The sequence below is a fragment of the Vidua chalybeata genome, chromosome 1, assembly GCF_026979565.1.
Source record: "Vidua chalybeata isolate OUT-0048 chromosome 1, bVidCha1 merged haplotype, whole genome shotgun sequence".
NCBI classification, from domain to species: domain Eukaryota; kingdom Metazoa; phylum Chordata; class Aves; order Passeriformes; family Viduidae; genus Vidua; species Vidua chalybeata.
Window position 1 is genome coordinate 80,678,667 of NC_071530.1, and position 25,985 is coordinate 80,704,651.

General features: G+C 39.1%; 1 protein-coding gene and 2 long non-coding RNA genes across 13 annotated transcripts in view; 2 read left to right on the plus strand and 1 right to left on the minus strand.

Moving 5' to 3' along the window:
• CTNND2 (catenin delta 2) overlaps positions 1-25,985 on the plus strand; it is a 631,469-nt gene that overhangs the window by 197,432 nt on the left and 408,052 nt on the right. For 3 of the 11 annotated variants that reach the window (XM_053959589.1, XM_053959514.1, XM_053959735.1), the window contains exon 1: positions 17,136-17,416. The exons of 4 other annotated variants lie outside the window; for them this stretch is intronic. The gene's annotated coding sequence lies outside the window, so the exon portion shown is untranslated. Of the gene's footprint in view, positions 1-17,135; positions 17,417-17,441; positions 17,540-17,668; positions 17,724-25,985 lie in introns of those variants that run through there. 4 more of the 11 variants (XM_053959813.1, XM_053959886.1, XM_053960043.1 and 1 more) reach the window with 4 other exon arrangements.
• On the minus strand, positions 8,736-17,031 carry LOC128797639 (uncharacterized). The gene is made up of 2 exons (XR_008434203.1): positions 16,827-17,031; positions 8,736-11,078 (listed from the first exon to the last, which is right to left on the minus strand). It is a non-coding gene; the product is annotated as an uncharacterized LOC128797639 (long non-coding RNA).
• LOC128797682 (uncharacterized) lies at positions 18,084-19,238 on the plus strand. Its single transcript, XR_008434217.1, has 2 exons — positions 18,084-18,216; positions 18,991-19,238. It is a non-coding gene; the product is annotated as an uncharacterized LOC128797682 (long non-coding RNA).

The window sequence follows — 25,985 nt, forward strand, 5'->3', positions numbered from 1 at the left end:
AAGATCATTACACATTTCACTGCCTTAGTGGACTAATGTTTTTCAGTGAGGGCTACCTATAGATGGCACCAAGAATAAATACTAGAGGGGCTTCTGAAGAAGCAGTACTCAATGACTTTCTGATTATTTTCACAGTGTTACAGTAGTTTTATTAATTCTTATGGAAAATAATTTAAATCCTCCTTCTGACCTAAATATAGAATACGAGGGCTGGATTCAGGAGATATTAGCTTAAATGGGCTTTGCCTTAAATTCTGTCTGTCTAGCCTGTTCTAGGTCTTGTGACAGTTCTGAAGATTGTAACATCTCGCAGCACTGAGCAGCAGCATCACAACGCTCTCTACTCCTGTGTACACTGCTGAGGAAGATGGAGGGCTGTCTCAGATGGTTTTTCTTTCCCCCAGCTGCATTCTGCTTCTCTTAAAACACAAAAACCTTTCTGGGGGAAAACAAAGGGGTGCTGAATTACATCAGGAATTGTCCCAGTGCTGTACTATTTCTTTATGTGACCCTGTGCAGTGAAATGTTCTGAGACATGCTGGGAAGCAAAATTAGCCTTTAAGGCAGTGTGGCCCTTGGTTTCTGTGATTAGTACATGCATCACTGCCTTTCTGCTGTCAATCTCTTTGTCCAGATTGGCTCAGCATCCCCACTCATAAAGCTTGCAATGCCAATTGGAAGCATCATCAACATTAATAATGTGTTACTCTCCATCTTCAACTGCAAATATAATAACCAAGCAAAAATGTTAGCAGAAGCTGCACAAAGAGTCTGTCCCAGTGTTATTCACCTTTGTAAGTCAAAGCACCAATACATTAAAATACAGAGAAGTCAGGCTGACACTAGAGCAAGACTCTGGAGATTAGTAGAGATGAAAAATCCATATTACATGTTTTCCCATTCTGTCTTAGGTAGGGAAAAAACAACACTATTAAGGCAAAAAGATGTATGAGATACAAAGAAATAAAATGTTACAATGTAACTAGTAACTATTTTAATTGCTAAATTTATCTGTAAACCTGAAATTAGATTGTTAATAATGGCTTTCTTGTTATGTGAGTTCATAAAGGCCAGAGGCCCTTATTCAGCATAGGACTTATCATTCTTATGAAAAAGCTTTTTATTTATGACATTCATGTAACTTAGATTTATCCAGTTTCCTTAGTCTTTGCTACAATCTCAGTCTTTAATTCATAAGTTGAACAGTTATCATCTTGAGTGCCATCACATGGCACCTACAGGGTGGTTGCTGGGGTCACACCCAGCCAGCATGGATTTAGGAAAGGCAGGTCCTGCCTGACCAACCTGATCTCCCTTTATGACCAGGTGAGATGACTGGTGGGGGAGGGAGAGGCTTTGAATGTTGTATACCTGGACGTTAGCAAAGCCTTTGACACTGTCTCCCACAGCATACTCCTGGAAAAGCTGGCAGCCTGCAGCTTGGACAGGAGCACTCCTGGCTGGATGGCCAGACCCAGAGAGCTGTGGTGAATGGTGCCGCATCCAGCTGGTGTCCAGTCACTAGCGGTGTCCCCCAGAGATCTGGGTTGGGCCCAGTCCTGTTTAATACTTTTATTGATGATCTGGATAAGGGGTTGAGTCTACCATTAGCAAATTTGCAGATGACACCAAGTAGGGGGAATGTCTATCTGCTGGAGGGTACGAGGGCTCTACCGAGGGAACCAGACAGGCTGGATCGATGGGCCAAATCCAACAATATGAGGGTCAACAAGACCAAATGCCAGGTCCAGCACCTTGGCCACAACAACCCCCTGCAGCGCTACAGGCTGTATGGAGACTGGCTGGAAAACTGCCCAATTAAAAAGGACCTAGGGCTGCTGGTTGAGACAGCTGAACATGAGCCAACGTGTGCCCATGTGGCCAAGAAGGCCAATGGCATCCTGGCCTGTATCAGCAATAGCGTGTCCAGCAGGACCAGAGCAGTGATTGCCACCCTGTACTCGGCACCGGTGAGGCCACACCTTGAGTGCTATGTCCAGTTCTGGGCCCCCCAGCTTAGGAAGGATGTCGAGATGCTTGAACATGTGCACAGAAGGACAACAAGGCTGGTGAAGGGTCTGGAACACAAACCCTGTAGGGAGTGGCTGAGGGAGCGGGGGCTGTTTAACCTGGGGAAAAGGAGGCTCAGGGGAGACCTTACCACTCTCTACAACTCTCTGAAATTAGGATGTAGCCAGGTGAAGGACAGTTTCTTCTCCCAGGCAATTAGCAGTAGGATAAGAGGACAGTGTCTTGAGCTGTGCCAGGGGAGATTAGGTAGGGAGAAGTTATTCACAGAAAGGGTGTTTTGATATTGGAATGGGCTGCCCAGAGAAGTGGTGGAGTCACTGTCCCTGGAGGTGTTTAAGGAAAGACTGGATGTGGCATTCTGTAACATGGTCTAGTTGACACAGTGGTGCTAGGTCCATAGGTTGGACTTGATGATCTCAAAGATCTTTTCCAACATAGTTGATTCTGTGAGTCTGTGATTCTGTAAAACATTGTGCAAATCAGGTGAATGGCCATGTGCTATCACCCTTATGGAGTTCACCTCTTCAGACACATTTGTGTGCATTTGAACAGCATGGGTTCAAAGACCCTCAAAAAAAAAAAAAAAGAGAGAGAGAGATTGGGTACAAATATTTAAATGTATCTTGTGCAGAACAAATTTTTGACATTGCTCATAACTGTAGTTTTTCCAAGCACTTCATCTCTTATAGCAGCACTGATACTGTAAATATGAAGAAACAGTGTTGTAGTGTTTGTTTTTGAGAGAGTGAGAGAGTTCAAGGCTGTTGAAGTGAGTTTGTGAGAGGAAAAGAAGGGAAAAAAGGAAAGATTCAATTTTTAGGAAATTATTGCCTCAGAGTACAGTTTTCTTTTGATGTTGGCTTGAGTACTGTTTCCATCATACAAATAAATTTTCCTTTTTTTCTATTTATTTCATATCATTGGACTTCAGGGAACAAATTTTCTATGGAAGAGATACATACACAGGGGGGGTTTAATTATTTGCTCTCCTTCTTTCCAAGAGTAAGTCTTGAATACCTACCGTTTGGGGGGGGTTTAATACTCTAGTAAAGCTTTATTCCTTTATCAAACAACAGATTTTCTGGTTTGTTGATTTTAAAAACCTTCCACAAAATAAGTTTCAAATACAGTGCGTGGCAGTACCATTTTGCTTGAGTGCTGATGCAAAAGGTACAATCTATAAGGCTATTACACTGCTAAAGCTACATAACCTTCTTTTAAAAATTAAACATTTTGTTTCCTAACAGACAAAACTGGACATGGTATGTGTTATATTCTCACAGTACTATGGTGCTATATCTCAGCCATTTTTAAAATAATACATATCCTGTGCTGTAATTATTTTGAAAGTGTTTAAAAAATTGAAAACATTGTGTGCTATTTAAGGGAATTATTGCCTTTATTCTTCTTAACTGGCATTTTGTAATTTCATTCCAAATTCCTTCTCACTGAAATAATTAAAGTTTTAATTGCTTTAATGTAACAACAAGGAGCTGTGTAACTCTTCCTAGTGATGATATCTAACTTTTGAACTGTACAAATACATGTAAGTAGCACTAGTGATATCAACTGAAACCATGAAATTATGTTAGTACCTCCTACTGCCTATAGTGACACCAAGCCACCATGGGCATTTTGTGTTTGGGGAGTAAATTACTTTGGATAACAGAACAAAAAGTGAATACTCCTTATCTTCTACACAGCTATTTAGTCCTAACTCCTCTCTCACTGATGCAGTTTTACATAAAGTATTACATACTGTGTGTCTGTTTTTCAAACATTTGGTTACAAATATATAAAATCATGGTGGAATGGAAAGGAAGTGCTATTCTTTGTACTTCAAAATTTCTTATGTAAATTCCATGTATTCCTTTATTATAATGCTCGAAGCGGATATGCAGTTCTTGTTATTGTTGCCTTTATCTTTATATAATTTTATATTTTTATATTCCAATATTCTCTTTAGCCCATAAGGATAACTCTGACTTGTTTCAGTCTTCAATAACAAAGTATTAATTTTTACTGTATAGGCACGTTCTGGACTTATGAAGTTATTCCCATTTCTAAAATGTGTTTTTCCAGAAAAGAGTCAGTGTATTTTGATCTGATAAATAATACTCATACATTTTCTCTAAGTCTACAAGTCATGCATATTATAAGGACATGTAATAATGTCAACATTTAAACAATTCCTTAGTGACCTTTAATTGCTTGATATAGACAGCATCCATTTTATGAGATTGGTCATAGTAAGTTTATCAAATTAAAAATATCTTCACATTGAGAAAGATATGACATATTTGGCACATGATACTTTCTATGATTTTTTTTTTGTCTTGGATATTTCACTTAGCTAGATCAAAACATCTTTGTTATAGGAGAAAGGTACTCGATGCTTATATCTCCAGTGATAGAGCAGCAGATGACAAAATGTCTGGGCCACAGAGAATTTTTCATGTCTTCTAGGCCATATCAATCTTTCCTTAATTAAACACTCAGTAGGAGGTTTGCAGTTTCTCTGTTTTATGCAAATCCTGAATTAAAAAATTACCTGCTATTTTTAGGTGAAATAGAATTTAGTAGGTTTGTGAAGTAGTTATCTTAATTAAAAGGAAAAATACTGCGTGGTAATTCAGATATTTTCCATGTGAACTTCATACAATTTTAAATTTAAGGAAAGGAAAAGTATAGTTGCCCTTACTTTAGCATGGAGGAAAATAATTAGAGAGACACTCCAATAAAAACAGCAAATCTGTGAGAAATGGAGAAAAGAAACTGGAAAAGGCAGAATAAGAAAAATAGCTTCAAAATGTTAGGTTGCAGAGTCAAGAAAAACCAAGCAAGCAGACACTTTCTGCAAGAAGCCTTGTGTTCAGTGCTAAACACTCCCTACCTCTTCACCGCCTCCTGGCTTCATTAACAGTACCAGCTGTCAAGGAGAGACAAACACCCCAGAAAAGGCCTTGCCCTTCTGAATACCTAAGATTTACACGCTCATGCTTTTTCCCAGGATGATCCACAGTCTTTCTTGTCAAGGTCCCAGAATGTTTCAAAGCCCATGATGTACCTCAAAAAATAGAATGTTTTGTGTGAATTGGTGGATGGTATAAGGAATACAGCTGATTTCTAACATGGTGTTTCCAAGCCATTGTCCTGTTCAGTGGAAGACTACCCATGAGCACACCGCCACAGGCTCTTGTTCGCGATTTCCTGCTGTAATGCTAAAAGTGAATATCGCCCCAGGCTGTGAGAGTAGGGGAAATCACCTCACTGGGCTCTATGCTCTCCTTACTTGCTGCCTTCCCACAGTCTAAATAATTTGGTTTAAGCTTATGAAGTACTGTGAATTAATCTCCAGACTGACTTAGTGCTCAATACTTAGTGCTAAACAGCTGGCAAAAGAATTGTTTTTTTACTGAAGCATTCCTCATTTTTTCATTGTCTTCAGTAAAAGGAAAGAGCAGAAAGGTGGACATGATTATCAATTATGATTATCACTTATTTACATCTACTTGAAATACTAGATGCTTGATAAATCTACTTGTTTTATTGAATATGAGAAAAACCTTTTCATTAAAAACCACAAGTTTTTGATTATTATTTTCTTGCTGTATTAATGCAGTCTCTAAGAACATAGTGGTTGCCACATATTACCTGCTAGAAGGCTGTACTGCCTACACCTATAAGTAATATAATATTCAGTAAGTTCTAAGCAGATTAATCTCTAGGTATCCCTTGCATAAAGATTTCAAGTATGGAAAAGCTTATTTAAATGGGTGCAACACTTTCTGCTCACAGATTTACTCCTGAGATGCATATGGCAGCTATGTTGCAGTTATATGCAACAAATTCCACCGTTGCATAAACATTTACCTGTTTCAGACCTTTCAACATGAGCAAGTGTAACTTCCTTCCATGATTCTGCATTTATTTGCAATTATTTTTATTGTTAGAATAAGTAAAGGCCAAATTGGATGCTGTCTAAGCCATGCAGGTCTATTAGAATCAATTCTTTTGTTCTCCAAAACAGCTCCAGCTGACATGTAGGGGGATGTCTGTGTGTGAGTGAGCAGAACTGCTCTCCCTAGGTCACAGGGAGCACAACCCAGTCTGTAAGTGGGAGAAACCCAGCATGTGCCTGTGCAGTTAGGTGTTTTTAGTTTAGAAATGTGCAGTAGGCATCAACTTCCTCATCATGAAGGAAATTTCAATTGTAATTTACACAAACACCTGCAGAATAGGTCTCAAGATTCTTTTAGGCAGATACAATTGCTTGTATTCATGCAGAAAGTCCCTGTTCTCTGTCATGCCCTTGCTTTTAATCTCTGTAACATCCTAGCTGGGGGAAATTCCGTAACTAGCAAAGCAAAAAAGACATATAAAGACAACTTCATTTACAGTAACTAGGCCCTATCCACCAGTTTTTGAACAAACCCAAAAGACAACTCTTTTACTCTGGAGGCCAAGGGAAGGAAACAGTCTTCCCTGAGACACGGTGATGTCAGCTATTTCTAAGTTGTTTCAGGAGGCATGAGTTAGGGAAGACTTTAGCCATTCTTCTTGTAAATATAGACAGCGTGAAAAAGGTTCTCATTAGGAGGGTTAAATTCCTTACTCAACTAAGACATCCTGGGAAATGTATTGCTACCTTTCTGTGCCCACTCCTAGCAAATATTTTAAATGTAGGAGGTTTGAGCTCTTATGTGGGTCAACACAATGTAACTTTTTGCTTTCCAGTTTATAGAGAAAATGTCATCTCATAAATTTAAGTTCTTAGACCAAACATTCACTCGGTAGTTTCCATTAATGTTTTCCACCCAGTGTATCAGCTTGGTTTACTGATAGATTTTATATCACATGAGGGCAGCTACTCAAAAAGCTTAGAAACAAATTTTGAATTTAACACTCGTGGGCAAGGTGTAAAGGCTGACAGACAGCTCAGCATGGGCCAAGACACAAGCAGAAATTCTTGCACAATGTGTTGCCATGAAAAGAAAGGAGACAATAAATTTGCATCACAGCATGGGGAGAGGCAATGACCAAAATCTCTTGGCATCTGTGACGAGGGAAAAGAAAATATTGTGGTGGAGCACCCTTTGCACAGAAAAATGGTGATCCACTAGGTCAAAGTTACTTGTGGTTTACTGGACACATAAAGGTGGGGTGAAGGATATTGTAGGTAGTTATGTGGACTGTCACACTTAAAGAATAAAAGAGGTGCTGTAGGACAGCACCCTGCTTGGGGAGGACACTGCCCTGTCCATGGTGGAGGCATGCCTCTCCCTTTTCCAGTGCAGCTCAGCCCTGCTGCTCCCTTATGGTCATTGGAGCCAGCACCTGGTGCTCAAAGCAGAGCTGGAATTCAACCCCTTCACCCATGGGCAGGGGTGTGTGCCCTTGGTGGGCAGTGAAGGTCTGGCACTGCAGCCTGTTGGTGTAGCACAGGAAACGGTGGGTCTGGCTTCCAGGTGGAATTGAAATAGTTGTGTGTTTTTGGGGCACTGGGGTTTTTGGAGTGCTAATAACCTCCTGCCATATTTTGAATTGGAAAGAGGCAATTAGAAGGCAAGTTTGATTAAAAAAATTATAAAACTGCGGCTCATGCTTACTGCACTATAAGTAACTAGCAACATAGTCTCCAACAGTGTGTGCAGAAAGGGCAGTAGGTGTTACTTCTTCACAAAATATTGTTCCATTTGTTTGAGGACATAGGCAGAGAGATAACATGCCAACAGAGGGAAGGAATTGTGTGCTTGAGTGTTGCTGGGATTTTTTTGCTTTTGTTTAAGGGAATTAGATTTACTGTAAGGAGAGCAAAGTGGCAGGAAAGAATAAGGGAGTGACTGAGAAGAGAAGAAAGATACGGAGCTGCAGAGTGAAGACAAAGTGAGAAAAGGATGTTATTTAAATGTAGCATTGTTAAGTTATTAGAGTGAATGCCTTATTGACTGGAGAATGTTAGCAGAAGTTTAAGTAACTTAATTGGTCTGTTAATCATTGTCCAAGTTGCTTTCTCTTGGGTGTACATAACATTGTTTCTTGGTTTTTGCTGCAAATACTCAACAGGTAGAATATGAGGCCTTTAGTACTTGCTGTGGTAATATATGACTATACTTCATAATTTCCTGTTCTACAAAATCACTGAATCTGTAATAAAACTTATGGAACAGATGCACTGTGTGCTTTTAGGAGGAAAAAACCCAAACACCAAAACCACACCAAACCAAAACCAAAACTACACCTCTATCCTTATCTGATTAAAAACCTAAACTGAAACTCCAGTAGCCAAGCAGTCATGATTGTCCAAAATAATTCCTTGAAATAGATTTAATTTTTACCTGATATGACTGCTGTAGCAAGGAAAGGTTAGTATGGCTGTCACCTCGAAAGGAATGGTGGGTGCAGTCATTAACAGGTGTCTCTCTCTTTTCTGGTAGTATCAGTGTCTCATACGCCTTTCTGAACATCAGATTCATCCCCAGCTTTTTATCCATTCTCTTTTTATCCCTCAGCCTCCACAACTCCCTTCTGATCAGGTTAACTTGTTTTCATTTGTGGCAATCATTCATCAGTTTATTCTGAGTACTTCTACAGCCAAAACAGAAATCCATTAAATCTCTATTGCAGTTTAATCTCAACCAATAATTGCTCATTAATCTTGCTGGAAATACACATTTTCTTCAGCCCATTGCCAAGGCACAAGCTTGAGGAAAAAAAGCAAAGTATTTAATCAGTTTTTAAAAGTTTGTTAATGACAAATTCTGGCTGACAGATTAAAAAATTAGGTCTGCTGCATTGGGGTGCATTCAGTTTTTAAAAAGTGATTAACTATATGCCAAGCTGTCAAAGAAATTTTGCATGAAAAAAGAAGAGTTGTTAACATTATTATGTCTCTGCCCAATGATTTTACAATGTCCATTTTAAATATACGTGAAAAAAAAAAAGTCAGCACCATGCAGTAATTATGAAAAAGTGGAGTTGTGTAAGTATGAAAAGAGAAGCCTGAAACACCTTTTATGCTCATTTATACTCTCCCCCAATTTTTTTTTCCCATAGGTTTGACTTTAAAAACACTTCTGTCTTTCCATCTAAAATTTTAGTTACATCTGCTAGCTAATTGAATTGAACACAGATTTTGGCTTTTCTGTCCTGAAGAACTTCTCCTTATTCTTGCTCTCCCATCAAACAATGGCTGCATCCTGGGAGATTCAGTTTTCCAGAGCAGTTGGATTTGCTAACACAGGTAGATCATGGCCTGAGTTGATTTAAAAGTCCCACACTTGCTAAATAATTCAACCTATTTTATGGGTACTTGCTTAATACCCAGTTTCTGTGGAGTTGGTAAAGTGTCTGACAAAAGGTCAAATTGATTGCACTACTTCTCTCTGTTGAACTTTTGCTGCTTCCTCATGCTGCTGTCAGTATATCTTCACTTCTGATTGATTTTCTTAATTCAAAAATTGATGCAAAAAAGTCTTTTCTAATGAAAAGCATGTTTGTCAATATTCTCCATTCCCTTTATGGATTTCTGTTGCGTTGTTACTTTGATTACCAGCTCCTAACCTCTTTATATTCTGGTTTGCTTGAAAACCCAAATTTTCATTCTTCAAATGTGTAGTTTCATTTTAAAGATGTTTTTGAGAGCAGAAAGCAGCCTCATGCTACCTGACCCATACTGTATTTTTATATTCAGAAAGAGAAGAAAACAACCTGTTGTCAGCAGCAAGTCTTTATTTCTGGTCAGAGATGAATTCCCAGATAAAAGGATATATTTCTTCTTTGCCTTGTGACACAAAGTCAGATTTCAAAAGCCTTCTACTTGTTCAAAGTGACTTGGAGGCTGAAGAAGTGACACTGTGTAAGACTCTATATGACACTTGCTGCTGCTGTGCACTTGTTCTGTGCAAAGTATTGAGTCCTGAACTCTTTTTAGTTTGATAGAAAACCCATCATAATGTTTGACTGTTACAAAGCTTCAGCATCACAGATGTTAAACTTCTCTTGATGCTTGTATACATCATACAAGACAAAACAACTGAAGCTGCATTACAGACATTGCTTTGTGTTGTGATGATGAATTGTTTCTGCCACTGATCACCACGCCAGCAATGGAGTACATGGCTGTAATAACACATTTTCACATTCCATTTATTAGTACCAATACTGATTAATCTTTTTCCAGTGAAGCCTTAGACTTTCTTTGTGGTTAAATACAGCAACTTTTGAGGATTTCTTTATTCAAATAGTAAATACTAACTAAAAAAGATCCTATCATTCAAGTGAAAGTAGTCCACATAAGCCAGTCCTCCAACATTTTATACAGTTGAGCACATCCTCTCATTAATTTGGTTTTCCAGGATTCTGTATTGTTGAAGTGAAGTTTAATAAGAATGCACATGTAACAGGAGCACATTCCCTCTCTACATTTGTTAAAGTTGTCCTAGACGGATGTGAACACGAACTCTGAACTGGCATCAAATTTGAAAAATCAATTTTGATCAGGAAATCTTCACTAACAATTTGATGTGAGGGAAGTGAATTGGTAGTCCAAGTGGAGACTGGTGACAAGTGGTGTTCCTTGGTGATTGGTATTGGGATTGGTGATGTTCAGCATCTTTGTTGGCAACATGGATGCTGGGACAGAGTTCACTCTTAGCAGCTTTGCTGATGACACCAAGCTGAGTGATGTTATCAACACGACAGAAGGAGGGGATGCCATCCAGCAGGACCTGGACAACTTGAGAGGTGGACCTTTGCAAACCTCATGAAGTTCAGCAAGGCCAAGCGCAAGGTGCTGCATCTGGGTCAGGGCAATCCCAAGCACAAATATAGGCTGTGTGGAGAATTGATTGAGACTAGACCTGTGGAGAAGGACTTGGGGGCATTGCTGGACAAGAAGCTTGGTGAGTTGACAATATGCACTTGTAGCCCAGAAGGCCAACTGTATCCTGAGATGCATCAAAGGAAGCAGGTCCAGCAGATGAATGGAGGTGATTCTGCCTGTCTGTTCTGCTCTTGTGAGACCCCACCTGCATTGCTGCATCCAGCTGTGGAGTCCCAAACAAAAGAAAGACAAGGACATGTTGGACTGAGCCAAGAGGAAGTCCCCAAAGATGCTCAGAGGCCTGGAGCACCTCTCCTATGAAGACAGACTGAGAGATTGGGGCTATTCAGCCTGCAGAAGAGAAGGCTTCAGGGAGACCTTATAGCACCTTCTAGTGCCTAAAGTGGGCCTACAGGAAAGCAAGAGAGAGATTTGTTACAAGGGCATGTAGTGACAGGACAAGGGGGAATGGCCCTAAGCTGACTAACTAAACTAAGGTTTAGTTTAGATACTAGTTTACAATGTGGGTGGTGAAGCACTGGAACAGGTTGCCCAGAGACATTGTGGATGATGCCGCATCTCTGAAACTGTTCCAAGTCCAACATGGATGGCACACTGAGCAACCTGGTCTAGTGGAAGGTGTTCCTGCCCATGGAGGGGAGGGTTGAAACTACATGATCTTTAAAATCCTTTCCAACCAAAACTATTCTACAAATCTGTGATTCTTTCTTCTTATCCTAATGCATTGTATTCTGCATTACTGGGCATCTAGTAATTTTTTCTCATGTTGTGAACAGGCAATGAAACTATTCTCGATGACTTACCTAGCAGTAATGCCTACCAGTGTACTAATTTTCTTCTGTTTTAACTATAGATGTTCAAGATGAAATATTATAAACAAATTGCAGGCTACAAACCAGTCTCATTTTTTGCTTATTGCAATATAGCCATAAATGCACATAGATGGTAGAAACAGAATATTATTTTGAGGGAGAATTTCTTCAATTTCTCCTATATTCTCTGCATAAGTCAACAACCAAGAATTGAAAATAAGGGAGAAAAAATCCCCAACGTCATGGCTTCTGTGTCCCCTTTTTATGCTTGCATTTCATCTTTATGATAGCGAGGAGTAAAGATTAGTAAGTAGCACAGAATAGAACTGACCATTGAGCACCACCTATGAGTGGTGGGTGGTGTGGGTTTCTTGAGAATATGTTATCTATCAGATCCCATGGTTTGGATGGTGATGAAATCATCAACAGAAAAAAACATGCAGATTACACTGTGGAATAACCTACTTCTTTTTTGCCCTTTTTTGTCCCATCCCACTTCTCTAATACAGGGCTCAGAGCAGCTTTCTGTGACAAGGCTCTGCATAGCCCAGGTAATTCATTCATGTTCTCTCCAAAAAACTGGGATTATTTCCAGCATGCCTTCTGAAATTGTTTTGCTTTCTACTCTATGACTTAAAAGTGGCTCACATTCTGCGAAGTTCTTGCTGAGTGTTAAAAACATATAGCAATAATGTTTTCCTCAAAGCTGCTACAAAGCAGTAGGAAATGTTTTAGTAGTTCTTTTAACAAAACTAGTTAGCAAATAGGCATGTTCTCTTCTTGATTTTTGTTAATGAACTGGTTATTCCCCCAAACAGGGAAACAGAGTAAGTCTTAAAGATTCTGTGGCCTGTAATATTATTTTAAAATAATTTTGTTATTCATTGGTGGTACAGAACATAAAGAGCAAAAGTTGGTGGAAATAAGTGCTATCTACTACTGTCTATTCAGACTCTGAAAAAGGTTTTCTTCATTATTATGCAAGAACAAAATTCCCTGTTTATTCAATTTGCCTGAGCTTAGTATGTCATGGAAGAAAAACTGTAGGGATCTGCAGGGCCACCATGCCCAGTATCACACAAACCCCTTGCTTATTCTTAGAGTGGTTATCTCCATCAGTTATTAAATCAAGAGAGAAACATGAGTGAAATATAGTAAGATATTCTGACAGAGGCCTGAGCTTCTGAAAAACATCTGAAGTTTTGCCGTATTTGCAGGACTATTTCACGGTAACTTAGTGTCCCAGACCAAAAAATGTTAGTAGAGAAAAAGGAGAGATTCTGGAGTAATCTCTGTCTGCATATGCATAGATTGTCTAGCAGAAGAAAGGCAAAGAGACCCCTAGAAAGGTTTTAGGAGGGAAAAAAAACCTACCACAACTCAGTACAGAAACTACCTCAGTAAATATCATTATTTACTTTATTTCATTTCAATGAAATAGTCTTATTTCTAGCAGGTACAGCAGTTTATCCTGTGCATGAGTGTTGGCTCACTACACACATTAAGGATAGCACAAGCTAACCCTTAACACTGGCCTTAGTACAATTGCATTGAAATGTTTACAGATGTATCTTTTCTGAAAACACAGATTTCGGTATTGATGTTTTCAGTCAAATTACAATGAATCCACCTAGGTCAAATTACCACCCTAGTCAAATTACAATGAATCCACACTCTTGATGTTTGGAGATGTTTCAAATGATTCTTGATGAGCCAACATGAAAAAAAAGGAGAATGGGCACTTGCGTAGATTAAAGTAAGGTGTGGATGTTAGCATAAAAACACTGAATTGATTGAACTGAACAGAGATAACTGTTCTTGTGTTGCATCAATGAAAGAAAAATCAGACACCTGATCTCCTTTCTCAGCATTCCAGCTAAAATGCAGTTTTCCTTTTATTCCAGTAGTTCAGGAATAAATTATAGGGTTTCTCTCTGTTCAAACTCTCAAAGTTTACACAACTTCAGCATACAATGAGTCAAATATCAACAGAGCACTTAAGGAGTTGATCAATTTTAAGTGTGTAGGAGTTCCTGTGATTCAGAAAAAGTAGGTATTCCACCCCTATACAGTAACAGTATTATATGGGTTTGAAATGGGAATAGTTTTCCTCCACTTTTATAAATCAGTTTTATGGGACAGAATCACTTTATATAAAGATAGCAATCTGCACAAATGTCAAATGATTGAACAACTTGTTCATGAATATGTGGCAATCCATTTTAATACCAATCATTGATTTTGGCAATGAGAGTGAAATCCCTTTGAATTGTATTGATTGGTTAAATTTCTCTATTAAATGTACTGCAAAATGGCCTGAGTGTTGTGCAGTGCTGCAATAGATGCAGTAACTTTATAGTACCTGTTTTCTTTTTTTTTTTTTTTTAACAGAGTTTTCTGAGGTGGTGATGCATATTAGCTCATTGAAATGAAAGAGGATGGCCGTTCACAATATTTTAATAAAAGAGAACATGCTCAGGCTGCTATGTAATTAACTATGCCTTTGAGATATTCTTGCATGTAGAGTAGATCTTTTTCCTATTAAATTGCTATTTATTTGTGACCTTTAATGTATCAAAAACAGTCTTCTTTCTACATCCTAAGCAGTGCTGGAGAACAACAATAAGCTGTTGTATTGCTCTCCTTAAATGACACTTACAGCTTGGCAGAGTTACAAGGGAGCTGGTAGGTTTGCCATTCAGGAGCTAAAATAAAGGACTTATCCGTTGCTCCCAGCAACATTTTACTTCCTTGAAATTTTAGAAATACAATTAACTGTTGAATTTTCACTTTCCAAAAGTTTCTGGGATAAGTAGCTGATTGTGCCCTTTAATATTATTATTATTATTACTATTATTATTACTATAGTTGTTACTACTATTATTATTTCTTGGGCCTCAGCAGGTGTTTAAAATAAGTTTCTAATGCTAAACCTCTGAACCTGCTTTGGTGCTGTTTCTTCCCTCCCTTCTGGGTGGAAGCTGAGGGGCAACCCTTGCACCTGTGTGTTCCCCGGGCAGCACACACAAACCCAAGCCAAGTCAGCTATTTTTTTGTCCCTTCCGGCCCTGAAATGCTGCTTTTCCTTTCTCAACATGTATGCTGTGTCCTGTCCAATCAAAAAAAAAAAAGTGATCTCAGCTTCATTGTGACATTTTGAGAGAAAACTACTGAACTGTGCAGTGAAATTTTATGATTCCCAATCAAAAGTGGTAAATATTAATGACAGGGGATGTTAAGAACATGGTCATTGGGGTTCAGAGAAAGAGGTGGCTCTATGTAAGTAGAGAGGAGCTGGTTTTTTGAGATCTGTATTGAATATGGAATTTTAAGGAAAGGCTAAAATGCAAGCCTCTAGTCCAGTCCTGCAGCCTTTTACCTAATCATTGGCAGCAAATAACAAAGGCTGTGTGCACGGAATTATTTTTAAATTAAAACAGGGATAAAAATTACATTGAAAACCTTGGGAAGGGCTCACTTTGGAGTCTAAGCTGACATTTTATTCGCATGAACTATTTGAGTAATAATATTTATGTGAAAGGGAAGGCTATTTTACCTGACAGGATCTTTATATACAAAATAATAGAACACTTGTTTTCTACCAGCATTCAGATCACAGAGGTGTTGACCAATGGAAATGTGTGTACTGAATAAGGCAGTTTAGCAAGAAATTTTTAGGAGCAAGTTAAATCTTTTTGACTTCAGCAGAATAATTGAACCACTTTAACATTTGCACCATACCGACAAAAACACCAATCTTTTATGGGCATAATTACACCTATGGGGGTCTTGCCTGGGGTTGTAGAAATTTGTCATGATTATTGATTGAGTTTCATTTCCACCTTTGGCATCTTGATCCTTGACCCAAGAGCTCTCAGACTTGAGGGTGCACACGAAGTCTTGCTGCATTCAGTGGCAAGTAATGTTGTACATGGATTTGTTCCTAGCAATGTGCTTTGGAGCCTCAGAGTTGTCCCCATTGGAGGCTGGGCCAGGCACTTAACCCTTAGCTTGTGACCTTGTCACCCATTGCTGTGTACACATCTAAAAATTGTGTGCTGTGCGCATGTCTAAAAGTAAGTTTTATTTTCTAGATGACTCTATTTTAAAAATGACTGTGTATTTTAAAATTTGACAACTTCAGGTCATACAGTCTGCAAAGCAGAAGTTTAAAAGAAAAGTTAAAAAAAGAATATGTGCCCCCAAATGTAATGTTTTGTATTTAAGAGACTGATAAGACCTGTAAAACTTGATGTGGAGTTAAATCCATTCAGTGTGAAGTTATACTATGCGGAGAATCACAGAATATCTGAGTTGGATTGGACCTACAAGGAACATCAACCCCTGGCCCTGCACAGGACAGCCCCAAGACATCACACACCATGTGATGAGAGCATTGTCTGAACACTTCTTGAACTCTGTCAAGCTTGCTGCTGTGAACACTTCCCTGAGGAGCCTTCCAGTGCCCAAGAATCCTCTGGGTGAAAAACCTTATTCTAATATCCAATCTAAACCTCTAACACAGCTTCAAGTCATTCCTTTGGTTCCTGCCACTGGTCACCACAGAGAAGAGATCAGAGATCGCCGTCTGCCTCTCTGCTTCCCCTCACAAGGAAATTGTGACTGCAGTGAGGTCTCCCCTCAGTCTCCTCCATGCTGAACAGACCAAGTGACCTCATACAGTCCTCAATGCAGGTTCCCCTCAAGGCCTTTCACCATCCCCGTGGCTCTCCTTTGAATGGTCTCTAAAAGCTTAAAGTCTTTTTTATATTGTGGTGCCCAAAACTGCCCCCAGCACTCGAGGTGAGGCTGCCCCAGTGCAGAGCAGAGCGGGACAATCCCGTCCCTTGCCCGGCTGGTGCTGCTGTGCCTGATGCCCCCCAGGACAGGGTTGGCGCTCCGGGCTGCCAGGGCACCGCTGACTCAGATGCAAGTTGCCATCGACCAGGATCCCCAGGGTCCCTTTCCCTGGCACTGATTTCCAGTCTCTAGTTCCCCAGTCCGCCCATAGACCCAGGATTGCCCCGACCCAGCTGCAAAATCCAGCACTTTCCCTTGTTAAACTTCGCAGTTTAACACTAGTTTGTTCACTAGTAGCTTATCGACTTTCCTCAATTAGAAAACCTAAATGACTATACCTCTGTGTGAAGATTGATCTGCACTCTGGTGGAAGATAAACAATTGCTGAAGACGTGTGTCTGGGCCAGTGGCAGGGCCAGGGGCTGCAGCCTCCGCCCGACTCCCCGGCCGGTGTCGCCGAGGGCTGCTTCCCCGAGCCGCCGTCGCGATCGCTGCGGCAGGGGGGGCGGCGTGGGCGGGTCCGGCGGTGACGGGGGCGCGGGGGGCTCGTCCCGCCGTTGCCATGGAGCCCTTTGTGCCCGCGGAGCGCCTCCCCCGGCCCGCCCGCGCTGCCCCCGGGCCCGGCAGCTGCCGCCGCTGCCCGCGGCCCGGCCGCGCCCCCGGCCCCCGCCCGCCTCAGCGCACGGCAGCGCGGGCTGCCTGTTGTTGTCGGCCCCACGCTCTGCCCGCCGCTGGGAACCGCCGGCCGCTGCTGTCCCCAAGTTTCTTTTTGTAAGTGTTAAAAGGAGAGGAGGGGCATTAAAAAGGAAGAGTAAAGGTGCTTGAGCCGCCGCTCCAGAAAGGAGGGAAAGTCGGCTCGGCGGCGAGGAGGCTTCCCAGGGCGCAGCGAACTGATTCAGGAGATTAATTTACAAGTGGGCGACAAAAGGTAAAGCCTGAAAGATGGATCGCCTGCGTGAGATGGAATGGGAGCTTTCGTGGAAAGGTTTATGACTTGTCTTAAAACGGCACTTTTGAATGTCTTTCCGATCGTTTTCGACTGCAAAATGCTGTAAGTCTCTTACCCAAAAGTAAATAGGTAGCAAAATTGGCCACATTTTAGAGTTCACAGGAAAGGCAAGAAAGTAAATGTTAGTCTTCAGTATCTTATTTTCCCCAAATGCCTCGTGCTCTTATTCAGCAACACCTGATTTGACCGCGGTTATTTCTTGGTGCGACCCGTCTAAAGGAAAGCTGTAAGTAATTCCACTGAGTTATAATAATTCAACCAGCCGATCTTCATTGTGCGAAGATATATTTCTGTAGATGCATGCTTTTGAGTTTGCAGACCTGTTGCTTTGTACTTTCAGCTTAGAAAATATTCTCAGTAAAATACCATATATTCAACTGTAGTGTTATCTCTCTTTTCAAATTATAGTCTTATGTAGGTGAGAACGGGATTTGCATCTTTTAGAATTATATTTAGCCTTTCAGACTTTGCTGGGCTTTTCCGATAGATTTTTTATGTTTTATTTTTATTTTTTTTATGCATCAGCTAATTTGAAATTCATTACACATAGTAAAAATAATGCATGGTTATGACTTGCTAGTTTCATCTGGTGCTGCCCATGTCCCAGGGAAATGTGACTGACTGTTTAAGGGATTAAATAAATGAATTTCATGTGGAAGTCAGTTGTGTGGAAAAAGTCCCGACAGCCTTCTTTGACACAGATCTGTATGCTTGTTAAGGTAACAGTTCAATAGTTTGATCTTTTGGCTGAATAAAAGAAATACATAAAATGTAAAAACAAACCACCCTTCCTTATGTCTAGTACTCTCTACTAACAATAAAAAAGAGAGTTTTTAGAGCATGTTGTTTTTATGTATTTTTCCTGAATCAATACACTGCAGGAGTGTCTTGATGTGTAGTAATACTGTTTACTAGGTGACTGCATTTGTGCAATTAAAGGAGTAAACATGTATCCTCCCAAAGTCCATAAGGACTGAAATACATTACTTTGGGGGAATTTTTTTCTGATATAGTTAGTTTTTATCAGTTAAAGTAGGAAACAAAAGGTTTTCTAGATCAAAATGGTATAGCTACTCAATGTTAAGCTCAGTGCTGGGATGTTTTGTGGTGTGGGTTTGGCTTGTTTGTTTTTCCTTTTTTTTTCTTCTCGTAATGTAGAGTATTAATCTTTCTTCAGATGTCCCCATCTTTATTAGACCAGTAGAACTTCTGTAATTACTTCAAGACCAAATTTTGTTTCAAAAAAGAATATTGTATAACAAATTTAACATTTGACTAGTGCTCAGTAGTTTAAGTGCTGTGTGCAATTGATCCAAGCTTTTTCCCACTTGATCCAACTAGTCATTTTAACTAGTTTGTACCAGTAGACTGATTTTAGTAAGACAATTTAACTTGCTCTGTGGTCTTTTTCAGTTGATTGTGGTGTCTTAAAGCATGCTCATTTACTGTGGATTCTTTCAGTAGCTTTCTAATTGCAGACAGTTTAATTTTAGTTGCTTCTGAAGTCGTGTGAAGAAACTGGGTACCTTCTTCCTCTCCCTCCTAAGATGTGCTGCATAAAGGCCCCAGTTGGTCTCAACGCTGGGAAGAACATTAAAGTGACTTAGAAACACTCATGAAGTGCTCGTGAAGCCTGTGGTGTCAGAGCAGTACCTGAAGTTGTTACAGCAGTTAATTCCAGTCTCCTTTTCTAAAGTCCTCTGAGTCAGGTGTAGAAATAAAAATTCAGTGAAGTTCCTAATACAGTGTGCTCTCTGTGGAACCTCCTGGGGTTGATAAATATTTCAAGAAGCTGAAAGTTAGTGATACATTTTAAATGCACTGCTAAGCTGAGATAGTTCATGGTCCTTTGCATACACATTTGCATTATTCATTTGTGCTGTATAGGTAGATAATGGGCCAGATCTATCTTTGGTATTACTCCACTGATTTCTGAGTAACTGAGCTAATTCAACCATGTGTGTACTTCTTGCTTTTTGGAAGTCCAAGGCAAAGTCGGAATTACTTTGGTGATTTTATTATACAGGTAAGAGTTGTTTGTACACTAACTATTAATGTTTGGTAGCTTAAGCATTTCTTCATTAAGATAATTGTAAGCAGAAGGTATAATTTAATTTTTCTTCTTTTTCTGAAAAAACCCCACAGTTAGTGTTTTAGTTGCTGAAGTGACTGAGAAGTGTGATAAACCAGCTTTCTGTCATTGGTAAAAGTTCATCCTAATAACCTACTAACTTAGAAGTTCTTGACACACTTCTTTGTTCCATGATAAACTCTCCTTGCATGTTTAAGCAGCCTTCCATGCCTGGGTCCATGATACTGATGTGCTGCATTTGTGTGTATGCATGTATACAAGCTGTACATATATCTCTATTTTAAATAACTAGGTGCTTGCTTTGACTTACAATGAGAGGCAGAGGTAACAGAAAATGGAAAGCCTTGATCTATCAGCATGGATTAGATTTAAAATGCTGACTCTGAGCACGTCATTCATATGGCAGAGTATATAATGCATTTGATGGAAGCTACTATCCCTACATTTAAAACTGTGTGAAAGAGGTCATTGTTTGTGGGGGAGCTTTCTTTATTTCTTTCTTTTAGTAGATAATGATGTTGTAGAAATTTTAATATCAAATTAACTATTTAATTTTAAGATTCAAAGAGATCCTATCAGAAGACCCTTAGCATGGGGTTCATGCTATTATGAATAATTTCTGCCAGAGATCAAGGCCTTTGTATGGCATCTTCAGAATGCTTATTCCAGTAATTGGCTTTTGAAAAAGCTAACCTGAAAATTAAAGTAGAAACTTTGTCCTCCCACCTGTGAACACATGAAAAATGTCTCTGTCAGTGTTGAGTGTTATAAAAATGTGCAGTTTTAGGTATCTGGAAGAAAAATTAGGTGGAAACACAACTCTCCGTCAGTTGAAGTAAGGCTCTACTTATTACACCCTGTGTCTAACATTTTCTAATGACAGTGTGCACAACCATCTTATTCAGTAAAAGTCCTTCCTTTTATCACAGCACAGTGGAGCAAATCAGAACTTGGGAGTCAATAAGAAAAGGATGTTGCCAAGGAACTATCACCATTGTATGTAATTCCTGTTAAGAATACATATAAACCTGAAAAAATTTATTCTCAGTGGAATTAAACATGTTGAAGCCTAATAACTTTGGCAGCTTTGGCAGTTGTCAGAGAAGCTAAGACTTGGGGCACGTCTCTCTTCTGTGCCAAGGAATTCTGTAAAAATCTATTGAGACTGCAATAAGCATTGATTGACAATTTCTTCTAAAACTATAGGCAGAGAAATATTATATTTTTGAACTGTTGAGCTATTACATTAAATTGTTTGGTGATCAGCAAGCACTCAGATGTCATCACATTTTTGGGGTTTTTTCCTGGTTCTGGCATCAGTTTTCCTGGTAGTGATGAATACTGATTTTTTTTTTTTTTTTTTTTAAGACAACTTGACTTATTTTAAATAACATTACCACTGAGCAGGTGTACACTGTGTGTTTAAGATATTTTGATTGCATAATAAATTAATTAATACTGATTATTGTCATTCTCTTAGCTTTGTACAAGTGTTGCATAAGGATATCTACATGTGGAGTGGTACCAAGCAGTCAATTTGGAAACTGAGGGCGGAAGATGCCTTTGCTTTCTAGTATATATAGGCTCTTGTTCTGGCATATGCTCAGGGCTATTTCACCTGGCACAAGTACCCATTCCTTGTGATGTTTGCATGCACGGTGGCTTGAAGATGATGTTGGTTGCCGTGGTGGGAGAAGGGCAGACTGCTTGTCCAGCTTACTGGATGGCCCAGCCATAAATAAATATAAATAATATATAAATAATATAAATAATAAATAAATAACAGCATTTCTTCTACAGGTTGTGCAGTTGCTCATTTCTATTTGGTGAACCCACTGCACAGTTGGAATTTGTAGTGAATCTGATGTCTAATAAGTTTGCTTTTCTGTGTTTCCAACTCTCTCAAGTTTTCTTAACTGACAGAGTTCATGAATGTGCAAAAGGGACATACCTGATACAAATCTCTTGCACAGAGGATTAAAATGACTGCATCATCAATAATGTCAGAGGGGTGTTGTTGACTAAAATGTAGAAAACAATATAAATGTGAACAGGAAATATTACACAGTTTTTTTGCGGTTAATGGCCATGGTCAGAAGGATCAGTATTTTATTGCTGAGCCCAGTCTAGCTTGAACCTTCTAATAATGCTTTTATCTTCTAAAGTCTTGAAACCCTTAGTTGTCACAAGATGCCCTTTAAGCAATAGAGAAAGTCAGGCTGTTGCTGGAAACTAAGTTAGAAATCCTAAAACATTCTTCTAATGCAAGAGATGGTTAATTGACAATAGATAAAGACAAAGAATTAAAATAGAAGGACAGCAGAGATTTTAAGCAAACAAACAAAACCCTTCAAATCCCAATAAACAGTTCTGCATTTTTTTTAAAGGTTACAGTGCTACCTGTCTGCCCTGCTCTGATTTCAGGTTGGATTTCTTTTGGCTCCCCAGTTGACCCTCTCAGTTGGCTTCTGATGTGATAAAAATTGAATAGTCAAATTTCAAATTGAGAGTCAAGCTTGCAAATGGCTCCATGACAGCTTTCTTCTAGGAGCAGGTTCTCATCTTTGTCCTTGGTCTCTGCTCCTTTTCTCCACCTCAGTCTGCACAGTGGCTCTGTTGTTTTTTCATTGTCTTTCTGTGGCATTCAAAGCCATTATGTATTCACAGCTCTATACTGCTGAGCTATGACTCTTTTTAAATAATTCCCACCTAATTGATACTCAGTCACATGGGTAAAGTCCTTCAAAAAAGCTCCTTTCAGCCCAGTTCCTGCCATTAGCTGAGGAGAGAGATGTTCCTCAGTTCTCATGTGAAATTCGGAGCCATTAGGGAGGGAAGTTCGTGGCTGCTGAATCAGAGAAAATATTTTTAGTGATCTGTCTCTAGTACTTTCTTTTTTTTTTTTTTTTTTCTAATGAGCTTGATGATATTCAGTCAAAGCCAGATGTTTTCAGATGGTTTAAAATGAGGTATCAAGATCCACTGAAATTAGTGAAAATTGGCTTACTTATCAGGAGGTGGATCTGTGTTGCCTTGCCTTATGTTGCCCTTGTAGTTATGGAAGACTTGCCTGAGCTGATAGAATCCATATGTTCTATTGTACTTTTGCTGCAACTGCTACACAACTGCTTTAAGTAACTTCAGCCATAGCAAACTACAGCACATCTTGGCATATCCTGTGGAGGAGGTGAAATGTCACCAGCTTTATCTGCTTAAACTGTATTTGGAATCATGCACTCATAAGGATGTAATTAAAAGAGGAAAGAAAATAATATATAAACTGCAAGAGCCCTTGGGCTTTCCTAAATAATTTTACGGCATCCTCACCATATTTGTTCCCCTCTAAACAGTCATAAGGGTAGACATTGCACAAGAAGGGTGTGTGCTTGACATTAATAAAGTTTCAAACACTGATGTATTTTGGGTTTAATTTTAACCAAGCACAGATGCCTAAAAAGTCGTTTCCAGTAAATGATTTGCTCGTGCTAGGATCTGATTTGTATTCCCTAATCTATTAATTGAACAAACATATAGAAAGTAATTTAGAGCAATTTTATTTAAATGTAATTGTTTCTGTATGAGATTAATACTATATATGAGTATTGAGTAACCCCAGCATTAATCATATTTCCTTCTTCATAATTATTTTTATGCCTCAGTTCACTGTAAGGCTATATATGCTCTGGTCCAGCAATAATTTGTGATTTTCATCACAAGTAACAGAGACTGTGTATTCAGTACCAAAATATTAAAAGTATTGAAACTGTAGTTTCAGAGATGGAGAATTTTCCTTCAGTGGTAGCATAACGGAGTGTATAGATTTCTCAGTCATTTTTGTCTTATGAGTTACTTGCATCTACTTTTGAGAAGGTCATGTGTTATACCTCCATTCTCCCATTACTGCTCTTGTAATGTGCTGGCAATCCATGGTTTTAGTTTGATTTTGGTTTTGTTTATTTGTTTGTTTGTTGATGGTCTTTGGGTTTGTTTTGTTTGTTGTTGTTTTATTGGGTGTTTTTTGTTTGTTTTTTTGTCTGTGTTTTTACAACTATTGCTTAAATTTTGTTTCATAGATGACCTGTTCACCTTTCAACTGTAAAGTAGTTATTGCTCTGGGTACCCTATGTACTTTTTTCCAATATGTATTTGCAACAAAAAAAGTTATTTATTTTTTTAGTATACTTATAAGTGGGGTTTTTCAAGTGCCATTACCCCTCTTAAATAAGCATCTGTAGTTGTTTTAAAGCCCATGTACATACACATACAGTGCTGAATTATATGAAGAATGATATCAAAATTAGCCATGTCGAAATTAGCTCTGTATTTAAACAGGAACTTTACCTGGAATGTGCATCTATATACTCCCTCAGTGCTCTTTGCACAAGTTGTCTGTCTCTGAAGAGTGGCCTTTCACACAACATTAGTCCTAAGAAATTGTTATTTTCGCAGTATCTTTTAGTTCGACGATCTTTTATTTTCACTGTGTTTAATGGTAGTTTAAAGTATATTTTAAAATTTGTGTTAAATTGTCATAATGAACCTGTGGAGCACATCATAAATAAGCTATTTCTAATATTGTATGAGCTGTTTGGCCTGTACTGTAAATTGTGTACAATGAGAACTTGCTGTAAATCAGTCACATGCCCCTTGATTCAGTTGATGGAGTGGGCCAGAACTTCATTTGCTTGGTAGCTGTAGTTCTGTGCTGAAGAGCTAACACTAGGTCACAGCTTCAAGGGAGGCAGGTAAGGGGAAGGGGGAAACAAAAAGTCTTAAAAGGTGGTGATATTTTTCATTTAGACATCTAGCTGACATATTGGTCCTTCCAACTAAAGAAAAAAGGCTGCCATTTTAACAGTGTAGTAAAAATGTGTAGACATTTTCAAGGAAAGATTAAAGCAGAAGGGTTGATAGATCCATCACCCAAAGCACCTTTGCAATGTCCCTGTTGGCATCTCAGGACTGGGTTACACTCGAATGGGTAAAATTAATCTTTTTCCTGTGGATTATGGCAATACACTATGTGCTGGATTATGTGAAGACATTCCTTAAAAGTTACAGGATTTCTTTTAATGGATAAACTCTTGTGATAACAGCTTCTTGACACTTGTATCTTTAGGCTCTCTTCTTTAGCCTATCATGACAGATTTTTTTTTTTTAAATGCCAGTTTGTTCATGTGTTGGTGATGACTTGCACACAGACACAATGGCATTGCTTCAGAGCATGTGCTCTGAATTCACATTACACATGTGAATTTATCTCTTCACAGAAAATGTTACCTGAACTAATATTCTGGAAATACCAGGAGTTTATTTCAAGTATATGAAATTATATTTATAGCCTTGCCATCTGGAAAGATACAAGGCATCTCAGCCTTGTGAACATGCTTGGTGATGTTTGAGGAAAAATAGAGGGAATAAATTTGGCTGTGACTCCTTTGCTATCCATGTTCCTGCACTGGTAACAGTAAGACAGAAGTGGAGGTGTTTTATAGGATAAGATGCTTACTGTTTTAAATAATAGCAAAATTCTATATACTTGGGAGTGTAAGTCTTTGCTATGATGTGTAGACAAGTAAGTTACAAAGCAGCCACCCATCATTTTTCAAGTGCTCACAAGTGGAGGATAGTCCCTTATATTGCAACTTGAGGCCATTTCTGTTACTACCTGGATGGTCAGGTTCCAGGCTAGTAAGCTGGCAGCATCTGAGCTGAAAAATATTGACATCCCTGACTTGAATTTGCACTTCTGTGCTTTTTTAGAGAGTAAAATCCAGAAGCAACTTGACAAGTTTGGATAGTGTGCTAAGCAGCCAGTGTTTCTGGGAGCCAGGTGATGTTAAATCAGATTGGGGTTAAGTGTTTATGTGCTTTAAAGTGTTTCCCTGGTTGATCTTAGACTGTTGAGGAAGTCTCGAGCAACTGGGAGGGTGTCTGTTCTGGCAGGCTCCAGGATGGCCTTACTTCCATTGGGTCTCCTGGCTCTGAGAGTTGTCTCCTGTCGCTTATGCAACAGAACGTTTTCTTTGTCATTATTTTCTCTTAGCTTTTTTCCCCAGGAATAATTGGTGCATTGGGAGTAAACAAGTACAGCAGTGATTCTAGCAGTGCTGCACCACTTTCTTTCTTCTCCCAAACTTTTGTTCTGTGTTCACTCCTGCCATTCTGTACTGATGTGTTATGAATGGGTCTTGCTAGGTTCTTGAAGAGTTCTCTGAGTTAGGGGTGTAATTTTCTTGTCTGATATTATATATTGAACTGTTTGTTGTTTTTCATTAGGAATTCTGTGTCTGAAATTATTTTATAATGACATTCTGAGTTCTTTTTGAGTTATTGAAATGGTTAGAAATTGCATATATGGCTGTGATAAAGGCAGCATTTAATATAAGTGGACTC